This window comes from Onychomys torridus, chromosome X, assembly GCF_903995425.1.
Source record: "Onychomys torridus chromosome X, mOncTor1.1, whole genome shotgun sequence".
NCBI lineage: Eukaryota > Metazoa > Chordata > Mammalia > Rodentia > Cricetidae > Onychomys > Onychomys torridus.
Window position 1 is genome coordinate 85,510,996 of NC_050466.1, and position 15,099 is coordinate 85,526,094.

Here is a 15,099-nt window from a genome sequence, read left to right on the forward strand (position 1 = left end):
TGCCTAAGGCTGGAGATTTGAAAGAGTTCCTCATTCTGCTAGGAATGGACTTTCTCAGAGGCCAGTGCTATTCTCTGGTCTTTGATGTGCCAGATTTTTGAGTCTGCCTATTCCAGTGCAGGGATGTTTTTCTTTATGGTAGATCCAGGGATGATAAATCAACTGTTCTTGCATATGTAATCTTCATCAGTTATACTATTAACCCACACTCCTCAATATAAATGAACAATATGGGAGGTGGGACATTTGAACACTTCATAGTATGAGTTTAGTGTGTTAGGAGGCTTTCTACGCAGAAAATTTTTATTAATTGTCAAGCCTGAGGTACAGTTGTTATAGAAGGGTGTCTCATATCTCATAGTGGGTAAGTTTATTGATTGACTTTTGCTGGTAGCCCTATCTCTGATGGCAAGAATGATTCATTTTAATTAATACTCCACATGATGCTTTTGTAAAGGCATCTATTTTTCACTGAAGAAAAAGACAAGCCCTATTTGTAGTTTGCTAGACTTAATAGGGGTATGCTGTATTAGGTTGCAATTTTTAATTTATTTCGCATTGCTACAAGACAATGAAGACATGAGCTCCCTAACTAAATGTAGTTGCTCTAAATATCACCCCTTTTCACAGACCCTAGAGTGATAGTAATTTCATTCATAGTCTAATTACAGGTTTATCAGATCTTCAATCAACTAACTTTGAAAATGTAAGCAATTCTAAAAACAGAAATTAATTCTTCATTGTGTGTAATGTCTCATATTTATTTTCCTTTCTTTGCTAGATGTATGTAATAGGTCATGGATAGACACTTGGGCAGAGAAGCAGAATGAGATTCCATGGAGAGATGTGCTTGCTAAGGAATAGTTGCATATAGATGATGTGCAAAGGATAGGAGGAGACCTTGTTATATGGAATTCTTTCAAGCTTGTGTTCATCCAGAACTAATCTTCTTGGCTGGTTGAACTTCATGCTATGGCTCTTTCATTCAGTCTCCCTCACTAAGATTTTAAGGTTTTATTTCCCCCCATTTAGTCTTCACTTAGGGAATCCTGACTTTCAAAGAAACTTCTTTGAAATTTACAACCACTACTCTACCAGGTCTACCATCACACACACACACACACACACACACACACACACACACACACACACACACACACTTCTTCACTGTAACTTTCATTGTCATAAACTGGAAGCCCATTGGACTGTCACCAATCTCTGCATGACTGTGTCTAACTCATGATAGTCATATCTCAGCTCCAATGCTGAACTTACAAGCTTGCACCAGCTTGTCTGCTTGTAATTGTGTATCTTTTGTGCTGCATCCTAAATCTTTTTAGGTGGTTTTGGATCTGAAGATAAAAAAATTGCCTGGGGAACATACATAGGATTTCCAGCCATGTAATGAATTCATCAGTCTGTTGATCATTAAAAAAATAGTTGGGAAGTCAGTAAGTATGAAGATGGCCAGGATCCATACCGCTTGATTTCCAGACCTTGAAAAAGCCAAATATCTTTGAATATTAATTAGCTTCTCAATTGCAACATGAACATGAGACTTGATATTGTATATTCTAAATTAAAAAATCAAACCACATTATTCATGTAATGACAGCTGTAGCAATAACAACTGGTACTTTTTTCATTTTTGTACTCATCCAGACACTGTACTAAGATGAATATTTATGTACTTACTCCTGTATCATTATATGTTTCATCTAGTTTCTTACATTGCTTCTCTTTTCTTTGTGGTGCTTGTACTTGATATATACTGACTCTCTCATTTGTAACTTTACATTCTGAATTAAATAAATTTCCATTGTAAAAATAAGCTCTTGAATATCTTTTGCTGGTAGAAGAAATCTATGTAGAGATGCACCATGAAACCTACACACAATCAAATGTAATGAGCAAAAGGGAGATTTTCTCTCAGATTTGGCCTGATCTCAAAATCACAGGGTAATACTTGAGCTAAGTCAGAAAGTATGGGGTATTTGAGTGGGAGAAGGGAGGGATATGGAAAGTTACTTTAATCCAGAGAATTTACTTCAACTCTAGTGCTTCCAGGGGTAATGAACTCACATATTGTGGTGAGCAGCAGAAAAAATAATGCAATTTTTTTCAATCCTCATATTCAGAGATCACATAGCCTATGTTTACCAGAATTTGACTTTCATATTCTGGCTTCTTTTGCTTAACATGAGTTCAAGTTGTATCCATTTTCCTACTAGCATGGTTTTGAGTTGGGGAAGGTGATTTAGATAAGAGGGTAGTAAGACACAGGTGCTATGAAAGGAGAAATGGGAAAATGGGCGAGAGCTTTATCTGGGGAGAGCTGGGGAGGGCAATACTGATACTAATGGAGAGGGAGGTAGGAGAGATAAAGACACTAAGGATAGTTGAAACAGTCATAGGGAAACATTTTATATTTACTTAAAATATGTATATGAAATACATGTACATGTGTATACATACATAAAAGTTTTTAGATTTAATTTTTTTTCTGTTTTTCTTTTTTAGTCATCTATTTATTTTACATTCCAGCTGCAGCCTCTCCCATCTCCCCCTCCCATCCTCCCTGCTCTCACCCCCCAATCCATCCAGGAAAGGGCAGGTCTCCCATGAGTATGAACAAAACATGGCATATCAAGCTGCAGTAAGACTAAGCACCTCCTCATGTATTCAGACTGGGCAAGTGACCAAGTATGAGAAGTAGGTCCCAAAAGCCAGTAAAAGTCACAGACAGTCCCTGCTCCCACTGTTAGGAGTCCCACAAGAGGACTGAGCTACACAACTGCAATATATATGCAGAGTGCCTAGGTCAGTCCCATGCAGGCTCCTTTGTTGTTCTTCAGTCTCTGTGAGCCCCTATGAGCCCAGGTTAGTTGATTCTGTGGGTATTCTTATGCTTTTCTTGACCTTTCTGGCTCCTACATTCTTTTCTCCTCCTCCTCACCAGGATTCCTGAACTTCGCCTAATGTTTGGCTGTGAGTATCTGAATCTGTCTCCATTAGTTGCTGGATGACACCTGTCTGATGATAATTGGGCCAGGTACCAATCTGGTCAAAGAAGGCAGTAAGTTCAGGCTACTTATTCACGATTGCTAGTCTAAGCTGGGTTTCTCCTTGTAGACTCCTGGGAGATTGCCGACCAGGCTTCCAGCCCACCCAAAGTGCTCCCCCTCCAGCAGTACCTTTCCATGTCACCCCCAAACTGATTGCTCATATTACTATTTCCATCCAACCTCAGTCCATTCATGAAATCTCCACTTCCTCTTTCCAGGGAGATCTGGGTATTCCCCCATCAACCCTCGTTACCTAGTCTCTCTAGGTCTGTGGATTGTAGCATAGTTATCCTTTATTTTACAACTATTTTCCACTTATGAGTGAGTAAATACCATGTTTGTTTTTCTGGGTCTGGGTTACCTCACTCAGGGTGATTTTATCTAATTCCATCAATTTGCCTGCAAATTTCATGATGTCATTGTTTCTCTGATGAGTAATAACCCATTGTGTAAATGTACCACATTTTCTTTATCCATAATTTGGTTGGGGGACATCTAGATTGTTTTCAGGTTCTGGCTATTACAAGCAATGCTACTATGAATGTAGTAGAGCAAGTATCCTTGTGGTATGACTGAACATCCTTTGGGTGTATGCCCAAGAGAGATATAGTTTCGTCTTGTGGCAGGTTGATTCCAGTTTTCTGAGAAACTGCCACACTGACTTTCAAAGTGATTTTACAACTTTGCACTCCCACCAGCAGTAGAGGCATATTTCTCTTGCTCCACATCCTCTCCAACATAAGCTGTCATCAATGTTTTTGATCTTAGCCATTCTGACAGGTATAAGATGGTATCTCAGAGTCGTTTTGATTTGCATTTCCCTGATGACTAAGGATGTTGAATAATTCCTTAAACGTCTTTCAGCCATTTGAGATTCATCTGTTGAGAATTCTCTGTTTAGATCTACACCCCATTTTTAATTGGATTATTTGGTTTGTTGATATCTAGTTTCTTGAGTTCTTTATATGTTTTGGAAATCGGCCCTATGTCAGATGTGGGGTTGATGAAGATCTTTTCCTATTCTGTAGGCTGCTGTTTTGTCTTATTGACAGTGTCCTTTGCCTTACAGAAACTTTTCAATTTCATGAGGTTCCATTTATTAATTGTCAATCTTAGTGCAGGTGTTATTGTTCTGTTCAGGGAGTTGTCTCCTGTTTCTCTCCTATTAGGTTCAGTGTATCTGGACTTATGTTGAGGTCTCTGAGTGGATTTGGGCTTGGTTTTGCACAGGGTGATAAATATGGATCAATTTACATTCTTCTACATGCCAACATTCAGTTATGCCAGCACCATTTGTTGAAGTTGCTTTCTTTTTTTCCATTGTATAATTTGATTTCTTTGTTGAAAATCAGATATACATAGGTGTGTGGATTTATATCTGGATTGAACCAACCCTGCATTTCTAGGATAAGGCCAACTTGATTGTGGTGAATATCTCCTTGATATGTGCTTGCATTTGGTTTGCTAGTGTTTGTTGATGGTTTTTGGTTCTATATTAATCAGGGATGTTATTTTGTAGTTTTTTGTTGTTGTATTGTCTTTGTGTGGTTTGGGTACTAGCATACTACTGGTTTCAGAGAACAAGATTGGGAGTGATACTTTAGTTTTTATCCTTCCTTTTCTTCTTTAAAAAAATAGTTTAAGAAAGATTGGTTGTAGTTCTTCTTTGAAAATCTTGTAGAATCTATCTAATCCTGGACCTTGTTTTTAGTCAGAAGGCTTTTTATTGTTTCAATATCTTCCTTTGTTATGGGTCTGCATGCCTTTAATCCCAGCACTAGGAGGTGGAGACAGGAATATAAGGCGGGTGGAGACAAGATCTCAGCCCCCTATTTGGTCTGAGGATTTGTAGAGTTAAGAAGCTTCTAGTGGTTGCTGCTCTGTTTCTGTGACCTTTCACTCTCAATGACCTTTCGATCATTACCCATCTGACTCTGGGGGCTTTTATTGTTAAGACTAATTAGAAACATGCTTCACTTTCCACTCCCTCCCAAGTTTATAACTTCTTTAGTTATTGTTACATACAGAAATACTTATATATACAAATACTTCGTATAAATTTTATGTACTAATTCCAGTTTTCCCTCCCTCCTCTTCTGCTGCCCTCCCCACCTCCCCCAATCCCACCCCTTAATCCACTCCTCAGAGAGGGTAAGGTTTCCCTTGGAGAGTCAACAAAGTCTGGCATACTAAGTTGAGACAAGACCAACACCTCCTGCACACCCCCTCCCCCGCCCCGTTTCAAGGCTGAGCAAGGTATCCATCCTATCCTAGATAATGTGTTCCAAAAGCCATTTCATGCACCTGGGATAAATCCTGGTCTCATTGCCAGGGCTCCCAAACAGATCTAGCCACATAACTGTTGCCCACATTCAGAGGGTCTAGTTCGGTCCCATTCATGTTCCCCAGCTGACAGGCCAGAGTCCATGAGCTCCCACCTGCTTGGTTCAGCTATCTCTGTGGTATTCCTCATTATGATCTTGACCTCACTTGTTCCTGTGATCCCTCTTCCCTCTCTTCAACTGAAGCCTAGGAGCTCAGCTCACTGCTTGGTATCTGCTTCCATCAGTTACTGGATGTAGGTTCTATGATGACAATTAGGGTAGTCACTAATCTGATTATAAGAGAAGGTAAGTTCAGGCACCCTCTCCATTATTGCTAGGAGTCTTAGTTGATATCATCCTTGTGGATTCCTGGGGATTTCTCTAGCACAAGGTTTCTCCTTAACCCCCTAATGGTTCCCTCTACCAAGAATTATTCACATAGATGAGGAAGAATAATTCCAAGTCAGTGGCATAGACTAGATCTTCAACATAGTAAAAACAACTTCCCCATATTCTGGAATAATACACCTATACAGCCACAAAGAAGCATAGAGCACCAAGTAGGTAAGATTGGAAATGAAACTCCCCATAGTATACTATAGTTAAAAAATTAAGTGTACAGATGAAAAATGCAAGAGGAAAACTGTCAAAATAGCTGATTCTCAATTGAAAGTCTGAAAGCTGGAAGAGGCTGGAGCAATACATTCCAAGCCTTAAAAGAACATGAGGGCCAACACAGACTAATAAACCCAGAAAAATTATCTACCATAGTTGAAGGAGAAAGAAAAACTTTCCACAATATAAACAGCTTTAAATATTTTATATCCACACACTAAATGTAAAGAAAATAAAGTAAGCAATATTTCAGGCTGAATAGAATAATGAGCATATCTAAGAGACTGTGGAATGAAATGTAAAACTATAATTACAAAAACACAAAGTAGCACTGAGACACAAATAACAACACCAAAAATCAGTAACATAATGACTAGAATCAATGCCCAACTTTCAATAATAATGATAAATATTAACAGCCTCAGTTCTCCAATCAAAAGTCATGGCTGGATAAATGGATCAAGAAACAAAATCTACTTATTTCTTGTCTACAAGAAACACTTCTTAGCTTTAATGATCAACATTATCGTAGAGTAAAAGAATGAACCAAAACAGTGACAAGGAAGCAAACAGGTATCACTCTCCTAACAGTAACTTCCTATTGTTGTAGATAGTATGTATTTTAGATACAGGATTCGGATGAATGGAGATAGATATGATCCCAAAACTTTCTCTTCAGGACTTGCTTTCATATTACTGGAAGCTGTCAAGGAAGGGATGCAATCAATAGTCTTAATCAGTTGTGATGTTTATGAACTGCAATATGACCAGCATGACAATATATCCCTAAAGGTGCAATAGTGACACTCATGTATTGACAGTAATGAAGAGCTGTCTAATTGGACTTAATGCCCACTTAACAGGAGTCTCTTTGCAACAGACAGAGATCATTGCAGAAAACCACTGCTGGTCAAAATTCAGAGAACATATGATTCTGGTGTGCTCAGCCCCAATTCATACAAATACAATAGAATTTTTGCACCTAAGGTTCATGGACTATCATGGAATGGGGTGTGGGCAGCATGCAGAAAGATTGTGAGAGCCAGAGGATCAGTAAATGTGCATGAAAGTAGTGTCTTCTAGAAAAGACAAGAAAGCTGTATCTCTGATATGTCAAGGACATGGCTGCCTAAATAAGATCTGAACAAAGATAGCATCAACCAACATGTTAATGTGGAAAGGAGAAATCTCATGGTGTCCTACACAAAAAAGGAAGAGCAATTAACAACTGGTAAGAGAGGGAGAATTAGTCTTCCAGAGGTTGAGTCACCTAGTAGGCTATTTAATACTAAGTGGTTAGCCCTAAAATATATGCATACAAGCAAAATACCTAGCAGGTTTTATTTATGTATTTTTTTGTGTATATATATAATTAAAGTAAAAGAGTCAATAAACTTGAAAAGGATATGGAAAGGGTTGAATGAAGGAAAGAAGGAAATAATGATATTATGATGTCAAAAATAAGAGCATAAAATTTGCAAAAAGCCACATAAAAGTCTTATAAGAACTCAAAGTGGAAATATCAATTATTAAAAAGTCAGTGGGTTGGACAATGGAAGGAGAAAGAGGTAGATGACAAGGAAGGAAGAAGAAAGAAAGAAAAATGAAAGAAAGTAATGGAGGAAGAAAGGAAGGGGAAGGCAAGAAAGGAAAGAAGGAAAGAAACAAACTGAGATGCCTCAGTCAGCTGAAGATCACACATAAGCAGAACCAGGAATCTTACTGGGTTTTATGTGATTCCAAATCAATGTTCTTTCATGTCACACAACACTGTCCAGAGTTATTCAAATGGAAGACAATTCAGATCTCCTAATATATCCCATAGCCACTTCCAAAGTCATTATCTTTCATGTATACCCAGACTATCACTTGGCTTTAAAGACTAGAAAGTACAAATGGAATTATACTTCTGGGCTGACTACAGATGTTGAAAACTCTTATGCGAACATAGTTCTTACATCTCACTTGTTTGGGAGAAAAGGAGAATTGGAAAAAACTGACAATGTCAAAAGACATCAAAATGACACAAGGTGTCTTTATGAATGTGACCAATATGAACATTCTAATTTTTTTCCAGTTTTTATGTAAATACATTTTGTTGTATTATGTTTCGTTCTGGAAATATATAGTCTTCCCTTACCTTTGCTCACATCTTTCAAGTGCCTCATTGTGTTGATCTCTTTTCTTCAGCCTTATAATGAAATTTCTCATTGATGTTATATGCAGCTCATAACTAGACAATTTCTTCTCATGGTCCTAACTATCTCAAATTTAGACTTAAATTTATCCCAAATAATATTTTGATAATGCTTTACGTTTTCTCAAGTTCACTAACAATTACTCCTTATAACCCAGATTTTCAGTCTAAGAACTTAAATATCAACTGGAATATCTTAGAATTCTCTTAGAAGATGAGGTAGGAGTGGGAAATATAATTTACTTACCTTTTAATATTTGGTACTAGAGCTGAAACCCAAGACCATGAGAATGCTGAAACATGCTCTACCACCAAACTACATCATCAGCCCCATAGTTTGCATCTGATTTTTATTGGGTGATAGACTGTATTTGCTATGATGGGGTGATTTTATACATGTTTTGATATGTCCTAAGTTTTAAGAAGGGTGCTTTGCTGACAGCTCAATCATTTATTAAACAAATGACTGGGTGACCATCTTTATATTTTGTAGTTAATTTACTTTTTTGGTAGTATTTAACTAGAATTTTAAACTGTCATTTTAATGTTTATAGGATATACATTCTAAGGAATAAGACACCATGAATTTTCTGTGTGTATGTGGGGAAGTGTGTTCATGTCTGCATTGGTGCACAGGTATGAATGTGTACATACACATGTGCACATACATGTGAATGCCAAAAGTCAACATCTTCTGTCTCTGTTCAGATGCTATCCCCCATGTTTTACGATTGTCATTTTGAGACAGGGTCTTTCATTAACCTGGAACTCACTGAGTAGTAGGAAGGACTGGCTGGCCATTGAGTTTCATAAATCCTTCTATCTCTGCCTCACTAGGGCTGGAGTTACAAGTCTACACCATCACAACCAGCTTTTTTTTTTCATGGATTCTGTGTATCAAGCTTGGGTCCTCATGCTTGTACCACATGCACTTTATTGATACAGATGGCCCTACAGCTTTCCGTCCAAATCTTTTCTGGTTTCTAAAACTGCTGACTAAAAAATGTACTCAACACAAATATGAATACAACATATCCCTACATTGGGGAAACTCAGAATCCAGAATAAACATAACCAGACTTCTTGGTGCATATGGATTAATAGTTATGTAATATACACTAAGTAATCCAGAAGTACGAAAGAGGGAGATCATCAATTCTGCTATTAGAAGAGAAATGTGGGTCTGACACAGTACTTCATGCCTGTAATCTAGCCAGTTGAGAAGCTGAGGCAGGAAGATCATGAGTTTTAAGTCTCAGCTATAGAGGAAAGCTAATTAAATTTGGGTCATGAGTCAAGATCCCATCAGAAACAAATAAAATGACAAAAAGAATAGCAGAAAGGAAGAAGGGAGAGAGGGTGGGAGTGAGAGAAGGAAGGAAAAATGAAAAGGAATTGAGGTAAAATATATGTTTATTTAGCAGCTTAAGCCCACAGAAATCTTAACAAGGGAATAGTTTAGTTGCTTTGGGCCTAATTTCCAAGCTTCACATATTGACAGCAAGATACTTTTCTATTTCCCCCATCTTTTCTTCTGTTTTATATGTAAAACCTTACTTCTATTAGCCTTAACTTCACAAATCATGGTCTTGTGGTTTCATGCACTTCAGAGTAGTTAATTTTTTTCTCCTTTTTTTTTTTTGATCAAACCCGGGGCCTTGCGCTTGCCAGGCAAGTGCTCTACCACTGAGCTAAATCCCCAACCCCAATTTTTTTGGTTAATAACTATATTCTAGTAAGATATGGCAGTGTAACTCATGACAGCGTTGTTGGGAAATTCAAGCACACCCAGATTATTTGCTGACTAAAGTGGAAAAATGATCTTGTTGACAAAATAGTAAAATCATAATTGCATGAAAAATGAAGCAATTATGAAAGTACCCCAACAGGAAGAAAACTGGGGTTCAGAGAGGGCAAGTGAAACAAGCAAATTAATAACCAACAAAGATTTAATAGGGTCATCAGAGTGCCTGAGGTTTAGAAGTAACCAGCACTTTTCTTCCTGATGGTTTAGTTACTGTCTTAGGGTTTCTATTGCTGTGATGAAACACCATGGCCACAAGCAATATGGGGAGAAAAAGATCTGTTTTAGCTTACAATTCCAGGTAACACTCCATCACTGAGGAAAGTCAGGGAAGGAACCTGGAAGCAGGGGCTGATGCAGAGGCCATGGAGGGGTGCTGCCTATTGACTTGCACCCCAGGGCTTGCTCAGTCTGCTTTCTTATAGAACTGAGGACCACCAGCCCAGGGATGGTATGCCACCACAATGAGTTAAATGTTACGGAGGCGTTTCCTCAATTGAGGTTCCCTCCCTTTAGATAACTCTAGCTTTTGTCAAGTTGACATAAAACTAGCCCACATAATTACCAAGATTAAAAAATGGTATTCTTAAACTCATTACTACTTTTTTGTTGCTGAGGTGTTTTGGCTGGCACTAGTGAGGATGAAGCATGAACAAACAATTCTAAAATCCAAGACATCTGTGGCAAAACTGGCTGGCTGCTGAGCCATGTGAGGAGGTAAAATCTTATAGCAGATGGCTTTCTAATATATATGACTCATACAACAACTAAAATCTAGCTGTTGCGTGTCTCTACTTTGGAAGCCAATGAAAGAAACAGTTTTATCAAAGTCTTTTAGTTAATATTTCCACTGAGCTACTTTTTAAGTTGTTATAATCCTTCCAAGTGTGAGTTTTCAGATGTAAATAAATAAATGCATCTTCAAGAGCACATTTTTTTTTGGTGTGACTGGGTTAGTGTTTATGTTTCTCTTTTGATAGTATACAGAGTGTCTTCCTTAGTAAAGTCTAGAATGTAGGGGTGAAGGTACCAATTTAACTTCTCCATGTTTAATGAGTTTTGTAGGTGTTGTCTTCAGCAACAGGGCCTTGTCATTAGTTTGTAGAGTGCAACACACGGTCTTGGCAACAGCCTGGGTCGTTTAGGGATTCTCATGGGACCCCTTTGGCCAACAACATAATTAGATGTAACCCAATCCTGGTACTGGAAGCTTCATTTGGTGACAAGAGATGGCCAGCTGGGGCTCAGATTCTGCCATTATTTGGTAATTTTATTTAAATCACCTTAACATATGCATATATTTTATGATGCTTCAACTGTATCAGGTTTACCTCTCAAATGGCACTTACTTTCAGCTGTTTTAGCTTATGTTCTTTTTTGGTCTCCTCCCCACTTGATCTTCCCTCCACCCATCCACCCACCATTCATAGCTCTCTATGATATTTCCCTTTCCTAGGGAGATCTACACATAACCTCTGTGGTTCTTCAGATTGCAGCTTGGTTATCATAGAGTTAAAAGCTAACATCCACATATAAGTGAAAACGTATTTGTCTTTTTAGATCTGTAATACCTCTCTCAGGATAATATGTTTCATTCATTTATCTGTGAATTTCTTTTTTCTCACAGCTAAGTAATATTGAACTTTGTAAATGTACCACACTTTCTTTATCCATTCTTCTGTTGAGGTTGTTTCCAATTTCTGGATATTATAAATAGAGCATCAATGAACATGTTTGAGTAAGTGTCTCTGTGATTGGATGACACATCCTTTGTGTATATGCCCAAGAGTGTTGTAGCTGGATCTTAAGGTAGATTTATTCTCATCTTCCCAAGGAACCAGCATACTGATTTCCATAGTGGCTGTCTAAGTTTGCATTTCCAATGCAATGGATGAGTATTTCCCTTACTCCACATCCTTGCCACTGTGAGCTGTCACCTGTTTTATTGATGTTAACCATTCTGATGGGTGTCAAATGAAATGTCAAAGCAGTTTTAATTTGCACTTCCCTCATGACTTAGGTTGCTGAACATTTCTTTAAGTGAAGAACACTTTTTAAAGACTTGAAAAACATTGTAATCTTGTATATTCATATTTATTGCTACAGTATTCATAATACTTAAGCCATAGATTGAACCTAGATGTCCATGAACAAGTAAAAGGATGCAAAAAGTATGATATGCAGTGAAACTTCATGCAGTGATAAAGAAAAATAAATAGTAGCATCTGAAAGCAAACGGTTGTATTTGTAGTTCAGTACCTTAATTAAATGTAGACTCAGAAAAGACAAACCACATTTTCTATATCATATGCAATCTCTTTCTCTGTCTTTGTGTCTCTGTTTTTCTGATTATCTATCTATCTATCTATCTATCTATCTATCTATCTATCTATGTATCTATCTATCTATCTATCATCATCATCTATCATGTCTCAAGTAAGGAGACAGTGAGAAAAAAATGAATATCAGAATAAATGTGACATAAAAATAGATTGAGGGATTATTTGAGGGAGGAGAATATCAGGAAGATGGTGGCCTTGGTGATAAGTGATGGCAGTGAGTGAGGGAGATGAATAAGAAGAGAATAAAATGGAGGGGATGGGATGGGGGGAAGGTGGGGATGGGGGCGGGAGGGGGGAGGACAGGGGAATCTATGGCTGATGTGTAAAATTAAAACACAAATATAATAATAATAAAAAAGAAAATATGAAAAGAAAAACTTTATTTGCAATATAAGAAGGGACAATATCTAAAATAAACTTAAATTATATAAAACTGTTAAAAAAGAAGAGAGTAAAACAATGTATGTGCATAATATGTATGAATGAACATATTTTGTATGGAAAATTAAAAATAAAAACAATGTTAATGCCTCTCTCTCTACATATATCTCTAGATATATAAAATTATGTAGTTTAAGATACATATGTTTTTCATTTGTGGGAAGTTTCAGCTCTTTGTGTAATTGAAATTCTTTCCCATAAGAACTTTTCATCCTTCCTCAACCACACATCTGAAAAAGGATTACTGTCTAGAACATATATACATAGTATCTAGAAAAAACTAAGAATAAAGGTAACAGCCCTATTAAAACATGTAATATTTAACTGAAGAGAGATAGCGAAGACTACTGAACAGTTTAAAAGGTGCTAAATGTCCTTAGCTACATACTAATCAGAATGTCTATGGTCATGAAAGTAACCAAAAACAAATTTTGGAGAGGATGTGAGGAAATGGGAACTCTTATCCACCATTAATACAACTATTAACTGGTGTAGCCACTCTGGAAATCAGTGTGGAGAATCCCCCCAAAAGCTAAAAATAAATCTACCATATGACCTCGCTATACCACTCCTTGACACACGCCTACAGGATTTGACATGCTACTCTACAGATACTTGCTCAGGCATGTTCATTGCTGCTCTATTCACATTTAGGGAAAAGGAAACAACCTAAATGCCCTACAACTGAAAAATGGATAATGAAAATGTGGTACACAATATATATACACATATACACAATATAACAGTATTAAGCTGTAAATAAAAATGAACTAATGAGATTTGCTGGTAAATGGATGTAAAAGACCATATTGAGTGAGGTTAACTCAGAAAAAGAACTGCCACATGATCTCTCTTATTTGTTAGCTGTAGTTCTAAATTTATAGATCTGAGTATATAACATGGAGTAACCACAGAAAACACAGAATAAAAAGGAACCACAGGAAAATAAACACAGGTTCTGGGAAACAAGAAAAACATGTGGCGGAGAGGTGTCTATCTGAGGAAGGCAATACAGGAAAGAGGGAATAAGGATGGACAAAGAGCACTAAAGCTATTTGAAAAAAGGGTTGGGGATTTAGCTCAGTGGTAGAGCAAGCACAAGGCCCTGGGTTCGATACTCAGCTCCAAAAAATTTTTTTTGAAAAAGCCATAGGGAAACATTATTTTGTTATGTGTGTGTATGTGTGCGTGATATAAGTGTATGTACACAAATGTACTTAATGAAATCATACTACTGGAAATGATACTGCTCCCCCACAAGTTCCACAGACTATTCAAATTTAAACGCCAGAGCCAGGGAGGCATGGGAAGTCTCTCTTTGGGTAGTCAGTAGAGGAATTCAAGAGCCTTCCCAAATCCTTCAGGCTATTGCTATTACCATTGGTTGCCTTCTAAAACTTGAAAGTAAGTCCCTTTTGCTAAAGACACCACACACCTCAGATAGAGGACTTGTAAGAATTGATCTAGAACTGATCTGGAAACTCCTCCATTAGCACTAGGTATCAGTACCAGAAAGTGCTATGCAAGCTGCCATGTTAGAAAAGCAGTCAATAGTCCTACCCAACTATAAAGCCTATAAACAACAGCAATGACCCACAGTGAAAGTTATACCCAAGGGTACAATAGTGGCACTTATAGTTCATAGGATTCCCAACAGTTGTCCAATTAGACTTAAGGACTACTCGGTAAGAGGGAATGCTATTGCCAGCCTAGCCAACTAAACATGGCTGGTGTGTTCATGGTCCCCAGAGGTGAACCTACTGCTGTCAGCTTCCTAAACCAGTTTAATTTCTAACTGTTTCTAAATACCCATCCTTATACTCACAGATAAATGTAATTATTACCCCTCTTTTTTTTTTTTTTAGAAAAAAAAAGATAAGCTCCTTTTTGAGGCAGACAGAGACCATTATTGAAATCCATAACTTTACAGAGCAGAGAATAACTGACTGTGGGCTATTCATCCCCCATTGATACACCAACAATGTAGTTCTCACATCTAGGTTACAGAGAAGAGAGTGGGAAGATTGTAAGAACCAGAGGACAAGAATATCTACTGTCAGTGTTTTGTTTTATTTTTATGAAAGGGAAGCCAAACCCGAGGAATCTTAACAATATGGCTTCCTAAATTAGACCTGCACAGTGACACCAGTTTGACACTCCACTGTGGATGGGGGAAATTTCACAAGACCCATAGATGAAGATCTATAGGTAACTAATGACTGTTGAGAGAGGGAGAATTAATTTTCTTGGGTTACTTGATAGGTTAGGTTAGGCAACACCAAGTCACCAAGTGGTCATTCTTAAATACATA